This window comes from Solanum dulcamara, chromosome 8 (genome assembly GCF_947179165.1).
Source record: "Solanum dulcamara chromosome 8, daSolDulc1.2, whole genome shotgun sequence".
NCBI lineage: Eukaryota > Viridiplantae > Streptophyta > Magnoliopsida > Solanales > Solanaceae > Solanum > Solanum dulcamara.
The window spans coordinates 36619761-36634948 of record NC_077244.1 but is presented as its reverse complement, the minus strand read 5'-3'; the positions used below and the strand labels follow the sequence as shown (position 1 = coordinate 36634948).

The 15188-nt window shown below is 37.3% G+C and overlaps 1 pseudogene; it reads right to left on the bottom strand.

Annotated features, from left to right (window-relative positions):
* LOC129899886 (acid beta-fructofuranosidase 2, vacuolar-like) overlaps window positions 1-14014 on the bottom strand; it is a 46745-nt pseudogene extending 32731 nt beyond the window's left edge.
* Between the last annotated feature and the right edge of the window lie 1174 nt (window positions 14015-15188).

The window sequence follows — 15188 nt, the reverse complement described above, 5'->3', positions numbered from 1 at the left end:
TAACCATAGCAATACATTACCTTTTTACTAACCTGTTCATTTATTAAGATCAACCCATATGAATACATAACCCATCACATCATCCTCATTACTCCCCAACGCATCCAAGAAAGGAAATTTGAGGATTCTCAAGATTTATAGAGTTTTAAAAGTTCACTTGCTCCAAAAATCGAACAATCACTCTAGGACTTAAGCCTTTCCCTTTCGTTGGGCTTCCAAATCAATATAATCTAGTCAAATAAATAATCACAATAATATTTCGAGACTAGAAACACACATATTACTATATGTTTAGCCTAGACCCAAAAACTCACCCAATTCTATAGTCAATTCCTAATCTTGATGTCAATTAGTATACCAAGTCTCATATTCTTTAATTTTAAACTTAGGTCTAACTCTTACTTCCTCCATAAATATAATTTTAATGGTATTTATGTAATATAATATACCTATATTTGATTTCATACTACCATATCAAACTCAACCCCCAAATTAATGAATATAAGAGAAAAAGAAAATAAAATTACAACAGAACCGAAAGTAAACTACATACCGACAGAAGCATAAGAAAAAATAAAACAAAAAAGGCATAACTTGCTAACCCAGCAACTTAGACAATTACGGCCCAACCATTTTCTCTTTTACTATCCAATGATTGCTCATCAATTCCACAATCATTATCTTCTTAAATGATCCCTCAAAACCATGCAACAATTGGTGGCTTTCACATTTGAAAAAAAATAATTCAATTTCCCATCCAATCCAATTTATCCAATCATAATACATACATACATACATATATATATATATAGTTAGCTGCAGGAAATTTAAGACTAGAAAATATTTGTTTGTTCACCTAAATCTGAGGTATTGTGATTTCCTCTCGTGATCGACCACAAGGTAAGTTTCTGCCTCTCACTTTCTCTTTTTTTTCAAGATAGACTAATTATGTACCATAAGTTACAACCTTACTAACTTATTTTAATAAATAAAGTGGTATAGGGTATTAAATAAATTAACACTTTAGCCCATCAATTAAATTAATTATTTAAAATCACTCATCAACTAATTAAACGTAGTTACCAGAAAGTCCACAATTCCCAATTTAAATTTATGGAAGGGATCTTTTTTGAAATAAGGAGAAATCATTCTCAAAATGACCTAACGGGGCATTACATCCTTCTCACCATTGTGCTTAGCTAGCTTTGCTTTGATTAGTAATCCTCCTCTACCATTCTAGGTTTCTTGTCTTAGACAGCTATCTCCATTGCTTTGCATTGTTTGGTTCGTAGCTAAAAGATTGGTTGTCTAGGTAGTATGTGATGGAGGTGTAGCATCTTTATAGTTGCGGTAGATCCTACTTGTTGGTTCCTCTCTATGCCTTATTGGTATTTTCATTCCTTAGGCTCTGGAGTTGAGGTTTACTTTCTTTTACCAAATCGGTTGGTTCCTTTTTGCCAGTCTTGGTGTTTCAGATTTAATGGTAGTTGGAAAAAGTGTGACTGTTGGAGTTGTGAAAAAGGTGGTATAACATTCAATGAAATGGTGGCAATCCTAATTGGATGTCCCTTCCCCTCCGTCTTGGCTTTATTCTCGGTTGTGTTACGTACTTCTTTCGTTCAATCTTTTGAAATCCTCCCTGTTGAGAGTTTTGATGCTGGTTTTGGATAGTTGAGATTTGGAAAGTATGGTCTCTTGTTGCACCTTGTTGCTATTGTGGTTGGTTTCTTGCGGTTAGGTTGGTAGCTCTCGAGGTCTAGGTTGTGTTATGGAGATGGAATGATGGAGTCCCTTGGTGGGTTCAGACTTAAGCTTATGTTGGAGAATTAAAAGTTGTTTAGAAGGTTCATCTACAAGATGGGATTAAAGTAAATTGTGGAAGGTGAGATTTTGAATTTATTTAGGATGGAAGGCTTGCTTTTGGCATATTCAATAGATTGTGGTGTTTATGAGTGAGAGTAGATTCCCTTGGAGAATTACCAATTGTTTGTCCATATTTGTGCATCGCCTACCATCTTGGTTTCCCTTGGACAAGGATGGTTCGCTCAAACTTAAGGCAATAGAGTGATTTGTGGGCATATGATAACAGTTTTTCATAAGTTCCTATGGTAAATTAAGTCACTGGGGCTAGGCTTAGTGCGGCCTTGTCATTTGCGGGATAATCGTCCATTGGAGTGGAATATTCACTTTCAAAAGATTGTGTTTACCGCTTGAATTATGAGTTTTGAAGTTGAGATTGGAATTTTAGACTTTACCCCAGATTTTCTCATAATTTTGGTTGTTGTCATCCCCCGATGTTCAGATAAAGCATGTAACTCATTCGATGTTGGTGTTACGTGATTACATAGGAAAGTTTCAAATGATGTTGGTAGTTTTCAAGATGGGCAAGGACCGGCAGAATGCCCTTGGTGGCTAGAAGAAGATGGATTTGCAAGCCTGAGTCAAGTATTTTGAATTATGAGTTGATTTGCATTTGCCATGGTCCTGTGTTTCTCATTTCGGTGGTTTTGGTACGGTATTGGTTTTTCTCAGATGAATCTGGTATTTTCGGTCAAGTTCAAATGGGATTTAGAAGAGTTTTGGATGTTTGAATGGAATTTGATGATTTTCCTCTCAGGCCGAGTTCTGTGATGGCGTTGTCTAATCTAATGGGGTTTCTGAGGGTCTAGAGGAGCATGCGGTCCCGATACACTCATCGTTTTATGCATTCAAGCTGTAACTGTCATTCCATATTCGCGAACAAAAGTCCTTTGTAGTAGTGGATGTTGTAATGACCCTCCAGGTCATTTTCCCAATTTTTTGATATTTTTGGTGTTTAGAGCTTTCCTGTAACGACCCTAAGTCTCTTATGACTTATTGTCACTGATAGCTTAGTCGCCTGATTGTTCGTTTAAATTTTATGTCTGTTTCCCTATTTTGGAGCTCTTGGAGTTTGAATGGCTGACTTAGGTCAAAACTCAAGGAATACTTTCTCAGAATGAAATTTTGGCAGTTTTATCACCTCTGCAATGGAAAAATTAGGCTAGTAGCATGGTCGGCACAAGCATTGAGGCATTTGGCGCATGTTTGAGGCTGATTGGCGCTTTAGTCTGTGAAATTTGGTCTAAGGTTGACTTTGGTCAACATTCTTAGAAAATATACTCAGATCGAAATTCCATCACTGTGGTTAGCTCCAGAAAGTCAAGTTTGGTCTAGAATGACCTGTAGTACGGTTCTCGAGAATTTTGATCTCATTTTGAGCCTTCTTGTGGATTTTGCTCAAAGTGATGCTTGATTGAGGGACCCACTTTTTATCGAGATGAACTCGGATGAAAATTCCAAGTGTGCCATTGAGTTCATAATGTCGAATTTAGTGGGTTAGTATATCTGATTTATTTTTATCAGATTCCAAAAAAATCCCAAGGGTACGTTCGGAGAATTTGAAAAATAGCAAAATCTAATTTTTTGATACAGACCTTCAGTGACCATAAAATGGATTTTTAGCGACCAGATTTTTACTTTTTGCAACTGACCCAATTTTATTTAAAGCAAAAAATCAGCATTGAACCTTCATTTTAAAAAACATAGTTTCTTGAACCTTTCAAGTCCAAATTGAGTGATTCAAAAGGTTATTTTACGCCGTTTTTGAGGAGAACATAATGGTGTATCGGAAAGTGCTGGGGAAGCTTCGTTTGAGGCATTTTATTAGTTTTAACTACTGCCCTCCTCTTGACTCTTATTTTAAATGGAGATTTTGATTTTTTGAGCTATAGAGCTCCTATTGAGGTAATTCAAAGTGTTGGGTGTTTGTGTGAATTGTGGGTTCACTATTCAGTATTCGTAGAAGCATGAATATAGACATTTTGAGGTAATTTCCAGGCCAAAGGGGCTACCTAAGCTTGAAATTTAGCTTTAATGATTAAATTATTTTATGGGTTGTTTTCTTCATTTTTGAGAGTTAAATTATGTTGTAAGGTAGAATACAAGTTCATTTAGCTCAAAAGTACCTTTTGACAATGTCGAATTTGGGATTCCTAGTGTGGATCCCACAATCCCATTTTAGACCTAATTTTGGGTCTGTTTTCGAAAAATGTGAATTTGGTATCGAAACGTTTGTATTGATATTGTGATCAATATTTTTTTAGCATGGCGTAAATTGAAGGTGATTTAGAGGTGGAGATCATCAATTTGGTGGATTTAGAGCCTGTGTGATCGGCTTTGACGTAGGCTACGGTCTCCCACTCTGATTAAGCTTTAGTAGATATTGTGTAGTACATATTTCATGTGATTTAGGTTTATATCTACCAAGTTTAGGACCTTTCTCCTTCGATTCCATTTTCTTGACTTCGAGTGAGACTTAGACTAGTGTAGTCTATTGAAATTCTTATCTCAAGCCTGTTGATTTAGTTACGTATTGGGATTTGTGAGATTATCCTTCTTAGGATTGAACTGATGGTCTTAGGCTAGGTTTGAGCCTTAGATATTTTATCTTGTGTCTTAGTGACCTTATAGCTAGGCGTCGCTTTCGATAGGGGCTTGTGATGGTTGGTGGAACTTAGTGCTAGTGTCGGAGACCTCTGTGGCTTGTCATAGCATAGGTTTGGCTTAGTTGTGATCGTTTGGAGCTGAGATGACATATTTTGGGGTAAGTCATTGATCCTATATATATTTCTCCCCATATATGATTCTGAGCCATGTCTTGATTGTTTTGCTTTTGTTTAGCGATAGGCTTATGATGCCTTCTTATCTATTATTCATTGTTGTGCCCGAGGCCGTATTCAAGGAGTGATTGGACCCTAGGTTAGTTTCTTTGTTTTGTTAGTATGATATGACTTGATGTACTGTTCAAACTGCATGTACCTTGATTGAATACTAGTGATGGTATGCTTGCATTGATTGAGCAGATTCACTCGTTTTATGGTACAATCCCTAATTCTTTATGGGTTTTCACTCTATTTTGAGAGGACATTCTCACACTTTTACTACTTTTAAACTAGTTTTTAACATGAGTCATACCACCTAGACTACTTTAATAAAATGGTTTGAGATTTACGAGGCATTCTATTTTATACCGATAGTTTAGAGGCATCAAGGATGCGCTCAGTTTCTATTGATATTCGGCGCGACTTCTCCCTTTTTATATGGCTGCATCTGCAATGCCTTTAGCATGTACTTGATTATTCGGCGTGGCGTCTCCCTTTTTTACATAAGCTTGGACACTTACTCCCCGGTACCACTACAAGGATACTACATGTCTATGTAAGACTTGGTTTGGACCCAGGAAGTTTATACGGACTTCCTGCATCCCTTATGGGCTCCTCTGGCCAGTGCACTATAGAACTGGATAAAGGAGATGCATGGGTCCCACCAGGTAAGTCGAGGGCCCGGGTGGGTCTATATACTTGTTGTTGATAGTTGAGAGCCACCGATGATGTTACTGGTTTTTACTACAAACTTTCCATCATAAGCATCGCCTATCACCGGTATATTTGTATGGTGTGGTCCCCCAATTTTATGGGGGCCAGGGGTATGGGTGTTCGGTAGGTTATTATCAAATTATACTTGTACTTATCTATTGTCGTATTTGTAGTTGGGTTGCAGTATGTCTTAGCCTGGGTTGTTGTGGGTTATTTCTTACTAGATTCAGTCGGTTTAGTCCTTTGGTGGATTTGTGATTAGCAATAGCAGTCAGTGCTTCTGTCCTTGATTTGTTGACTCCTTTAGTGCCTCCTTACTATAAATAGGTTATGGCTTGCGCGTTCAATATATATATGTATTCCATCTCTTTATTGTCATTTCCTGCCTTATCTTGTATTAGATCTAATTTGTTTACTTGTGCTATATTTACCTGATTACTTTTGATTTATACTTGCTTTATCTATGCAGCTCAGTCGACATATGCCTATTGAGTAACATTCATTTTGTACTCATACTACACTTCTTCCCCCTGAAGATCATAGTTATCGCTATTGATTTAGATAGGTGCGGAGCAGATTTATTCATAGATTTGGTGAGCTACTAGCGTTCAAAGTTGCTGATTTCCATAAATATTCGATTAGGACTAGTCTTTACTTACTTTTGAAGACTATCTGTACTTATATTTGTATCTGTAAAAGCCTTGTAATCGTATTTTGACTTAGATGCTCAATTACCGACGGGTAGCTCCTTGTGTTTTATTTCTGTCCCGATCCAAGCCTAGGAACTAGACATGACACGGTGAATGAAGCATTAGGAGGTATCTCATCCAAGGCTCTTAGCATTCATTAAGATTTTCATCGGTAATGATAACCAAAAACACGTGGAAATATATGGGATATCGAGACTAAGGGATTCCACATAGAATAAGATTCTTGTCATTTGAACATCATACATTTTGTCCAACCATACCTTCTACTTTAAAGACTTAGTGGAGGCTAAGACATGTCCCTAGCTTACCCTCAAGTTATAAGTCAAAAGTACCAAAAGTAACTCAATAGTCTATGCATAACACAAGCTTGAAATATAGGAGTGTTGTTTCCGAAACATGGGAACTCACCAAATAATAATAGTTTTCAACGACCGAACTTAGCCCCGGAGAGGAGAGTTTGGAACAACATCGGTCCCTACTTTATGATATCATGTAGGTAAAAGTATGTGTTAGTACTTTGAATGTACTAATTATGTGAGCATGCTATATAATGAAGAAAATTAAGGTATTTGTAAGCAATATGCATAAGTGAATACATGCATGAGAAATCATCATATGAGACCTTAAAACATTCATTTTGTGGGAAGATGACCGTTACCGACATTTAAGACCATGCGAGCTATTACATAAAATCCAACATAACCCCCTACATTGGCAGAAAGAGACTACTTGCCGGGTAGAACTCCATCAACTTTAATTATTTCTTTAACTTTAACTTTAATGTCTAATTGTGGATCCACTAGCCTAAATAGCCTACAAGGGCTCCTATGTTGGCGCATAGTTAATGCAATATGAGATTTTACTTAAGGACCCCTTAGGTTCAGTCCCCATCTACATGCTACATTCGGTGATAGGTCAATCATACAGAATACATTTAGATTTCATAATAACATAGGCCTTTATATAACTTTAAACATCAAATCATCATTCAGTGGAATAGCTCATTAAAATATTTCATTTGATTAAAAAATATGAGAATTATCCTTTCACATTGAATCCTTTCTTTGGTAAGAAGCCCTTTCTTCATCATTCAATCATTTCATAAGACTCCCTTAAACATAAACATTATTTTCATGAACTTTCATTTGGAGTCAAACTTTCAATGCAACTTCATTTCAACATAAGGAAACTAGGTGCGTTCATTTCATATATCCTTCAAATACATTTAAAACAATACTTGCATGGATGATAGTGATGAAAATACATCAATTTAAAACATCTCAAGAACCCACCATTTAAACTTGAAAGCTACTTTTAAGTCTTTATAGAAGAACCTTGATAAAATCATTTTTTTCATGAAATTCGAAGTCAATACATATCAAAATAGGTAAATAAACATCAAATAAGATATAATCTAGGCATTTAGAATTATCATTTAAAAGCCCATAAGATTTCATCATTTAGAATTTAAAATACTAAGTTGAGAACATATTTGGGCTCCATGGGTGGAAGACCCCATGGATGAAACCCACATACCTTGGGGGGAAAAATCTCTAATGAAAGCTTGAGAAGGAAAGGAGACTTGAAGATGTCTTGAGATGAAACCCTAGATTGGCTTGAAACTCTTGGGAGAGTTTGAGGGTTTGGAAGGCTTTAGGGTCTTTAGATGGGTGAATTATGCCCTCAAAATGACTCCACTTTGATTTAAAACTCAGGAAAACACAAAAATCCCCCTTTAAAAATATGATCGGGACAAGCTTCACGGGGAGCCTTCACGGGCCATGGTGCTTACCACGGCCCATGGTGTGGCCCCATGGTATTTGACTTAGGAAAATGTTTTTGGGAGTCTGTAGGGTCGGTCTCTGAAGTTTCTCCACGGGACCTTTCACAGTCCGTGAAGGGCATCACAGACTGTGGAACATGGTCTTGGTGCAAGTTTAGTAGGAGACCTGTAGAGTGACCACCTTGAAAATACACCACAGTCCATAGAGGGATGCACGATCCATGGTGTTCATTTGTGGCCCTTGTATTGGGAAGTTTCTTGGGGGCTTAGGGGACGAATCACCACGGAGGGCTTCTATAGCACTCTCTTTGGGAGGATGCAACTTACGAAACAAAAGGTAGGGTTTTTTTTAAAATCACAAATAGTCAACACCATTGCGGGTCCATAAAATACACAAAACTCAAAGTAGTAGTTATTAAAAAACTATTATCTTCCTTTGTGAAGAATAACAAGCCAATATATAAATGCAGTACCTGCATGACTTGAGTTAAAATCACACTCCAAAATAGCAAAATTAGTCACCCTGTTCAAGTTACAAGCATATAATTTTGTTTTCATAAGCCACTTATATCATGTACAAGTCCCCCAAAATATTTACAAAAATTAGATGCATATGCAGATGTGATCTTCTCAAGGGCTCCAAAAAGTCTACTCCAAATGGTCATCTTCATACCTCGTCCCGCAGATTACTTATGATAGAAAACAACTATCGCTAAGCATAAAGCTTAGTGGTGTAAAACATTTGGGCTTGGAGCCATTAAATTCTTTAATTCCCTTGTTCGTCGCAGGTGGATCAATAAGGTAAAAGTAAGACCAAGTGAACAAGTTTATCAAAGTACCGAATACAAACCTTGAAGAGTTTCAAAATCAATATCAATATTCGAAGGCTCAAGTATCAAAAAACTTATAATTCAATTCGAAAGAGTTGTCAAATAATCAATTTCGCCCAATAGATACGTCATGCCTTCACACTAAGCACAGTTAATATCAAGATGGACCGAAGCCCCGAAATCAAGAAGGACCGAAGCCCATATCAAGAAGGGTCGTCACCCAATATCAAGAGAACAAGAACCATGTTGAAAGTGGCTTTCCACTCGTACTAAAAAATGGACAAAAACCCCATCATCAAGATGAAATGTAAATCCAAATCAAGATGGGAAAGATCCGAATCGAGAGGCATGATATTATCAATGACAAGTTACCATAACAAGAAGGACAAAGTCCCATCAAGAATGCAAAATGATCAAGCGATTCGTACAAGTGAGCGGTTTAGCGAGAGTTTTGCAATACTTGAGATAATAGTCATACCATAATACAAGACAAGGAGTAAGGAAATAACCCATCAAAATACTTCAAATTTTAGAAAAATAAAATATTCCAAGTTCAAGTTTATACACAAGCCTTGGCGTTTTAGCATACAACAGGTTCTACCACAACTCGAGGAACTCAATTCCTCTCCGCCATAGACCAACTAAAATCCACTTTATCAAACAGTTCCTCTTAGCTTGTATAAGCACATATACACCTTAAATACTCAATCAAATATCTACTTAAGTTTAAGAGTCTCATCATATCAAAACTAAACATGAAATTAATAAAAATCAGCCCAAACTATTCAAACTGAAATTCTGGACAGCCTACTGTCCTGTAGTGTTGCTCAGTTTCGAAGGGGTAAATAGGGGAAGTAGGTTTTGTGGACTCAATAAAAATTATATACATGTGTCTTAGGGTGTCATGAAATTTCGAATTACCCCTACATCAACTCTTTACAAAATGATATGCCCAAAATACCAACAGCTGTCCATGTAGGTTTTCCAAAACAAAATCTGGGCAACACCTCCCCTATACTTCATCACCCTTTTTCGAGTAGCTAAAAGTAAAAATGGGTTTCAGAGACTAAATGAAAGTTATATAACTATGAAATATCTTTCCAAAATATCTTGAATCACTCGAAAATAAGCTTTACACAAGGAGTTATACTAATATTACTAACGACAGTCATATCTAAAAATGGGTTTGCTACCAAGAACAAGAACCTCCTCGCTGCCCCAACTATAAATTTTACGTTGTTAAACACCACTACTTAACTGAAGAATACCTTCGACAATTAATTTACAGAATTAAATTGGAGGACTTTCCTTGCTTCAAGCCAAATCCGTGGCTGCCTCTTTTTTTTCTCTAAGTTTCTCTCTTCTTTTCTCTCACTTTCTAATTGTAAAAGATGACTTATCAAGAATTAGTCATCAATTTATATGTATATATTTGTTCCCTTGAAGTTTGACATGTGGCATCCCTTAGGGGTGACACGTGTCCAACCTTTAGGGCACCACCTCATCCATGCACCCAATCCAAAGCTGCCACATGGCAACGTAGGGTACACCTAAGTAGGTGTGTCACCTACTTGGTCCAAGTAGGTGCATCACCTACTAGGTCCAAGTAGGTGCATCACCTACTTGTTTTAAGTAGGTGCTATGCCTCTTTTTCCCTCTTCTGTGGGTTCGTAATCTCGTCTCACTTTAAGAACCTATAAAATTCTTGCTATCTAAGCTCGACGTATACTCAAGTAGCTTTGTTATTTAAGATATCCCAATCAATATCTTATGTAGAACTTCATAGATAACATGGATCACCTAGAAATCCTTTAGAAAAATCATAAAAATCAAATTGGGGTGTTACAACTCTCCCCCCTTAAGAAATTTCGTCTTGAAATTTACCTTATACTCCAAACAAATGTGGATACTGAAATTCGCATATCCTCTTATCACTCCAGGTTGCTTCATTGCCAAACTGATTCCTCTCAAGGACTTTTACTAAAGGAACTTTCTTGTTTCTAAGTCTTTTCTCTCATGGGCCAAATTTTGGATAGGTTCCTCATTATATGTCAAGTCAGGACTTATCTCAATGGATTCGACAGGGAGAACATGAGATGGATCAGAGCGATATCTTCTAAGCATAGAAATATGGAAGACATTGTGGATTCTATCTAACTTCGATGGAAGAGCTAATTTATATGCAACTGGACCAACTCTCTCAAGTACTTCATATGGTCCAATAAATCGAGGACTAAGTTTACCTTTTTGGCCAAATCATAACCTTCTTCCATAGAGAAACATTTAAAAAGATCTTATCTTCTACTTGATATTCAATTTCATACCTCTTAAGATCAGCATAAGACTTTTGTCTATCTGAAGCAATTTTTATATGATCCTTGATGACTTTTACCTTATCTGCTATTTGTTGCACCATCTCAGGGATAACCAGTTTTTGTTCACCAACTTCACTCTAGCAAAGAGGAGTTCTACACTTTCTCCCATATAAGGCTTCTTAGGGAGGCGTGCCTATACTTGATTGGTAGCTATTATTATAAGCAAATTCCATCAAGGCTAGGTGTCTGTCCCAACTACCTTCAAATTCCATAATGCAAGCTCAAAACATATCTTCTAAGAATTGAATCACCCACTCGGATTGACCGTCTGTCTAAGGATGGAAATATGTACTAAAGTTCAACCTAGTGCCCAAAGCTTCTTGCAATCTAGTCCAAAATCTAGATATAAACCTTGGGTCTCGGTTAGATACAATAGAAACAGGAACCCCATGTAACCTCACAATCTCCTCAACATACAATTTGGCTAGACGTTCAAGTGGGTAGTCCACCTTGATGGCCAAGAAATGAGCACTTTTGGTTAGCCTATCAACTATAACCTAAATTGCATCATGATTTCTTTTAGTGCGTGGAAGACCAGAAATAAAGTCCATAGTTATTCTTTCCCATTTCCACTCAGGTATCGACAAGGGATGTAACAAACCAGTTGGGACTTGATGCTCGGCCTTTATCTGTTGACAAACTAAACGTCTAGAAGTAAACTCCGCAATGTACTTCTTCATACCATTCCACCAGTAGTGTTCTTTAATGGTTTGGTACATTTTAGTACCTCTAGGGTGCATTGTATATGGTGAAGTAAGTGATTCATTCAAAATTTCCTTTCTGAAATTGTCATCTTTAGGGACACATAACCTATTTTGATAAAGTAGGACACCATTCTCCCTTAATTTAAAATCAAGCTTTTCTCCAATTTGAGCTTCTTTGATCAATTTCACCAGCTTCTCGTCTAAATTTTGTGCTTCTTTCAGCTTTTCAAGTAGAACTGGTTTGACTTGCAAACCGTCAGCAATAGAGTCATCAGAGTTAAATGCAAGACAAGCATTCATGGATCTCAATTTAACAAACAAAGGCAAGTGGCTTAGCGATAAACTAGCAAGGGCTTTATGACTTAGATCATCTGCTACCACATTGGCTTTACCCGGATGATAATCGATCGTGCAGTCATAATTTTTAATGACTTCAAGCCATCTACATTGCCTCAAATTCAACTCTTTCTGTGTACCCAAATACTTCAAACTCTTGTGATTAGTAAATATGTGACACTTTTCTCCATATAAGTAATGCCTCCAAATTTTCAAGGCAAAAACTATGACAATGAGCTCAAGGTCATGAGTAGGATAGTTCAGCTCGCATGGTTTTAATTTTTGAGAAACGTACGCAACCACTTTCCCTTTTTGCATCAAGACACAACCCAAACCACGATGAGAGGCATCACTATATATCACATATTCCTTTCCTTCAGTTGGTGGAGTAAGTATAGGAGCTTGTGTTAATAAGGATTTAAGCTTCTTAAAACTCTCCTGGCATTTGTCATCCCATACAAACTTGACATCCTTCCTCAAAAGTTTAGTTAAAAGGGAGGCGATAATGGAGAAGCCTTTGACAAACCTTCTATAGTATCCCGCTAAACCCAAGAAACTCCTTACTTCAGTTGGACTTTTAGGTGGTTTCCATTCAACAATAGCGTGAATTTTACTAGGATCCACTTTCACACCTACCGCCAACACAATATATCCCAGAAAGGCCACTTCACTGAGCCAAAATTCACATTTAGAAAGCTTGGCATAAAGCTTCTTCTCTTGTAGAATTTGCAAAACAATTCAAAGATGCTTTCTATGATCTTCACTATCCTTAGAATATATTAAAATATCATCTATAAAAACTATTACAAATTGATCACGATAAGCCTTAAACACGTAATTCATCAAATTCATAAATGCTATAGGAGCATTCATCAACCCAAATGGCATCACCAAAAATTCATAATGGCCATATCGAGTCCTAAAGGCAGTTTTAGGGACAGCTTGTTCCCTTACCCTCAGTTGGTGGTACCTAGACCTTAAGTCAATTTTTGAGAACACACAAGCATTTTTTAACTGGTCAAATAAATCATCAATCCTAGGCAATGGGTATTTATTCTTATTGGTTACCTTGTTCAGTTGCCGATAATCAACACAAAGCCTAAAAGTCCCATCTTTCTTTTTCACAAATAGCATAGGAGCTCCCCAGGGGGAAACACTCAGGAGAGTAAAACCTTTCTCAAGGAGTTCTTGCAATTGATTTTTCAACTCTTTCAGTTCTGCTAGAGCCATTTGATAAGGCGTCATAGAGATGGGAGTGGTTCCAGGAACAACCTCTATAGGAAATTCAACCTCCCTTTTTGGGGGCATTCTGGAAAGATTTTCAGGGAAGACGTCAAGAAATTCTCACACCACGGGTATATCATTAAGGCTTGGACCTTCCAGCCGTGTATCAAATATATGAGCAAGATATGCTTCACAACCTTGTCTAACCATCTTCATTTCCACTACCGTGGAGATGATATTAGACATCAATGATTTTTAACCTTGAACAATGATGTGTGAAAGTGGAGGAACTTTAAAGGTCACCTACTTTGACCTATAGTCAACTACCGCATGGTATCTATAAAGCCAATCCATACCGATAATGACATCATTGTATCGGAAAGGTATTTCAATTAAATCAGCAGGGAAGACTAGATTTTGAATCACCAAGGGACAACCTCGATAGATTTGATTGCAAACAACTTGTTGCCCCAAAGGAATTTGGACAAGCACCCACAATCGAGTCTCACAGATTTCATATTTTCAGGAAAACTCAATAATGAGCAAACATACGAATCTGTAGAACCAGGATCAAATAATGTAACAACACATAAGTCGAATAAGTGAAATTTACCAACAACCACATCTACTCCATCCTGGTCATCCCTCTGTCTCATCGCATAAGCTCATGTTGTAGCTCTTGACCCACCAGTTAGATTGGCTGCACCTGCACCTGTTGCTTGTTGTTCCTAGATCTTGCACCTCTATTTCCTTAAGAGGGAGTGGTAAAAGGTTTTTGAACTGAGCCTTCCATATGCGAAGAAGAAGTAGGGTTAGGATTAGGAAAACCCCTCACCTTATGATCGAAGCACCCACAATTAAAACAAGCGCCAGAAGCTCTTCTACAAGTACCAAAGTGATTCCTTCCACATTGTACACAAGGGGGTATACGATTCTTGCCTTGGCCAGAGCTTAGAGTGCTAGCAGTAAAGGAACTTGATCTATTCTGCTTATGTTGGGCTAACTTGAAAAAATTATTAGCTTGGGAACTGTCAAACCTCCCCCTTTTTGATGGACCTCCTGAATCTACATAAGCTTTCCTAAACTTATGTTCATTTCTACCAACTTGTTCCTTGTCGATCCTTTCCCAAGTAAGAGCAGCTGAAACTAATTTACAAAAGTTTTCATGTTGTAGTACTACTACAGATTTTCTGATAGAATCATTCCAACCGTCTTCGAATTGCCTGCACTTATCTTTTGTTTTATTAATAATACCTCCAGCATAGCGGGACAGCCTGAGAAACTTCTGCTGATATTCAGTGATAGACATACTCCCTTGCTCTAACTTTAAGAACTTTTTTTCTTTGTATCATGATAAGTAGGTGGGATATACTTCTTATGAAATTCTTTCACAAAATTATTCTAAGTAAGAACAGGAGGTCTTGCCCTGACATTCGGTACATTTACCCACCAATCATAGGCATCTTTTTGTAATAGTGAGACAACATACTTAAATTTGGCAGCATCTGAACACTCTAACTGCTCGAACACTTTTTCAATCCATTCCAACCACTGCTCGGCATCTGTTGGGTCAATAGTGCCTTCAAACTCAACTCTACCCACTTTTCTCATTTTCTCAAAGTTTATTTCCTCAGGGTCAGGCAATCTTCTAGCCATGTGATGAAAGAAATCGCCCATTTGTTGAAAATGGGGATCAATAGTTGGGGCATTATGACTTATTTGAGGGTGTGGCCCAACTCTCATTCCCTGATTACTTCCCGCTTCAGATCCCCTTGTACTAGGAGGATTAGAATTAAAAAAATATTCTCCAACCCCTTCTTGTAGGTGAAC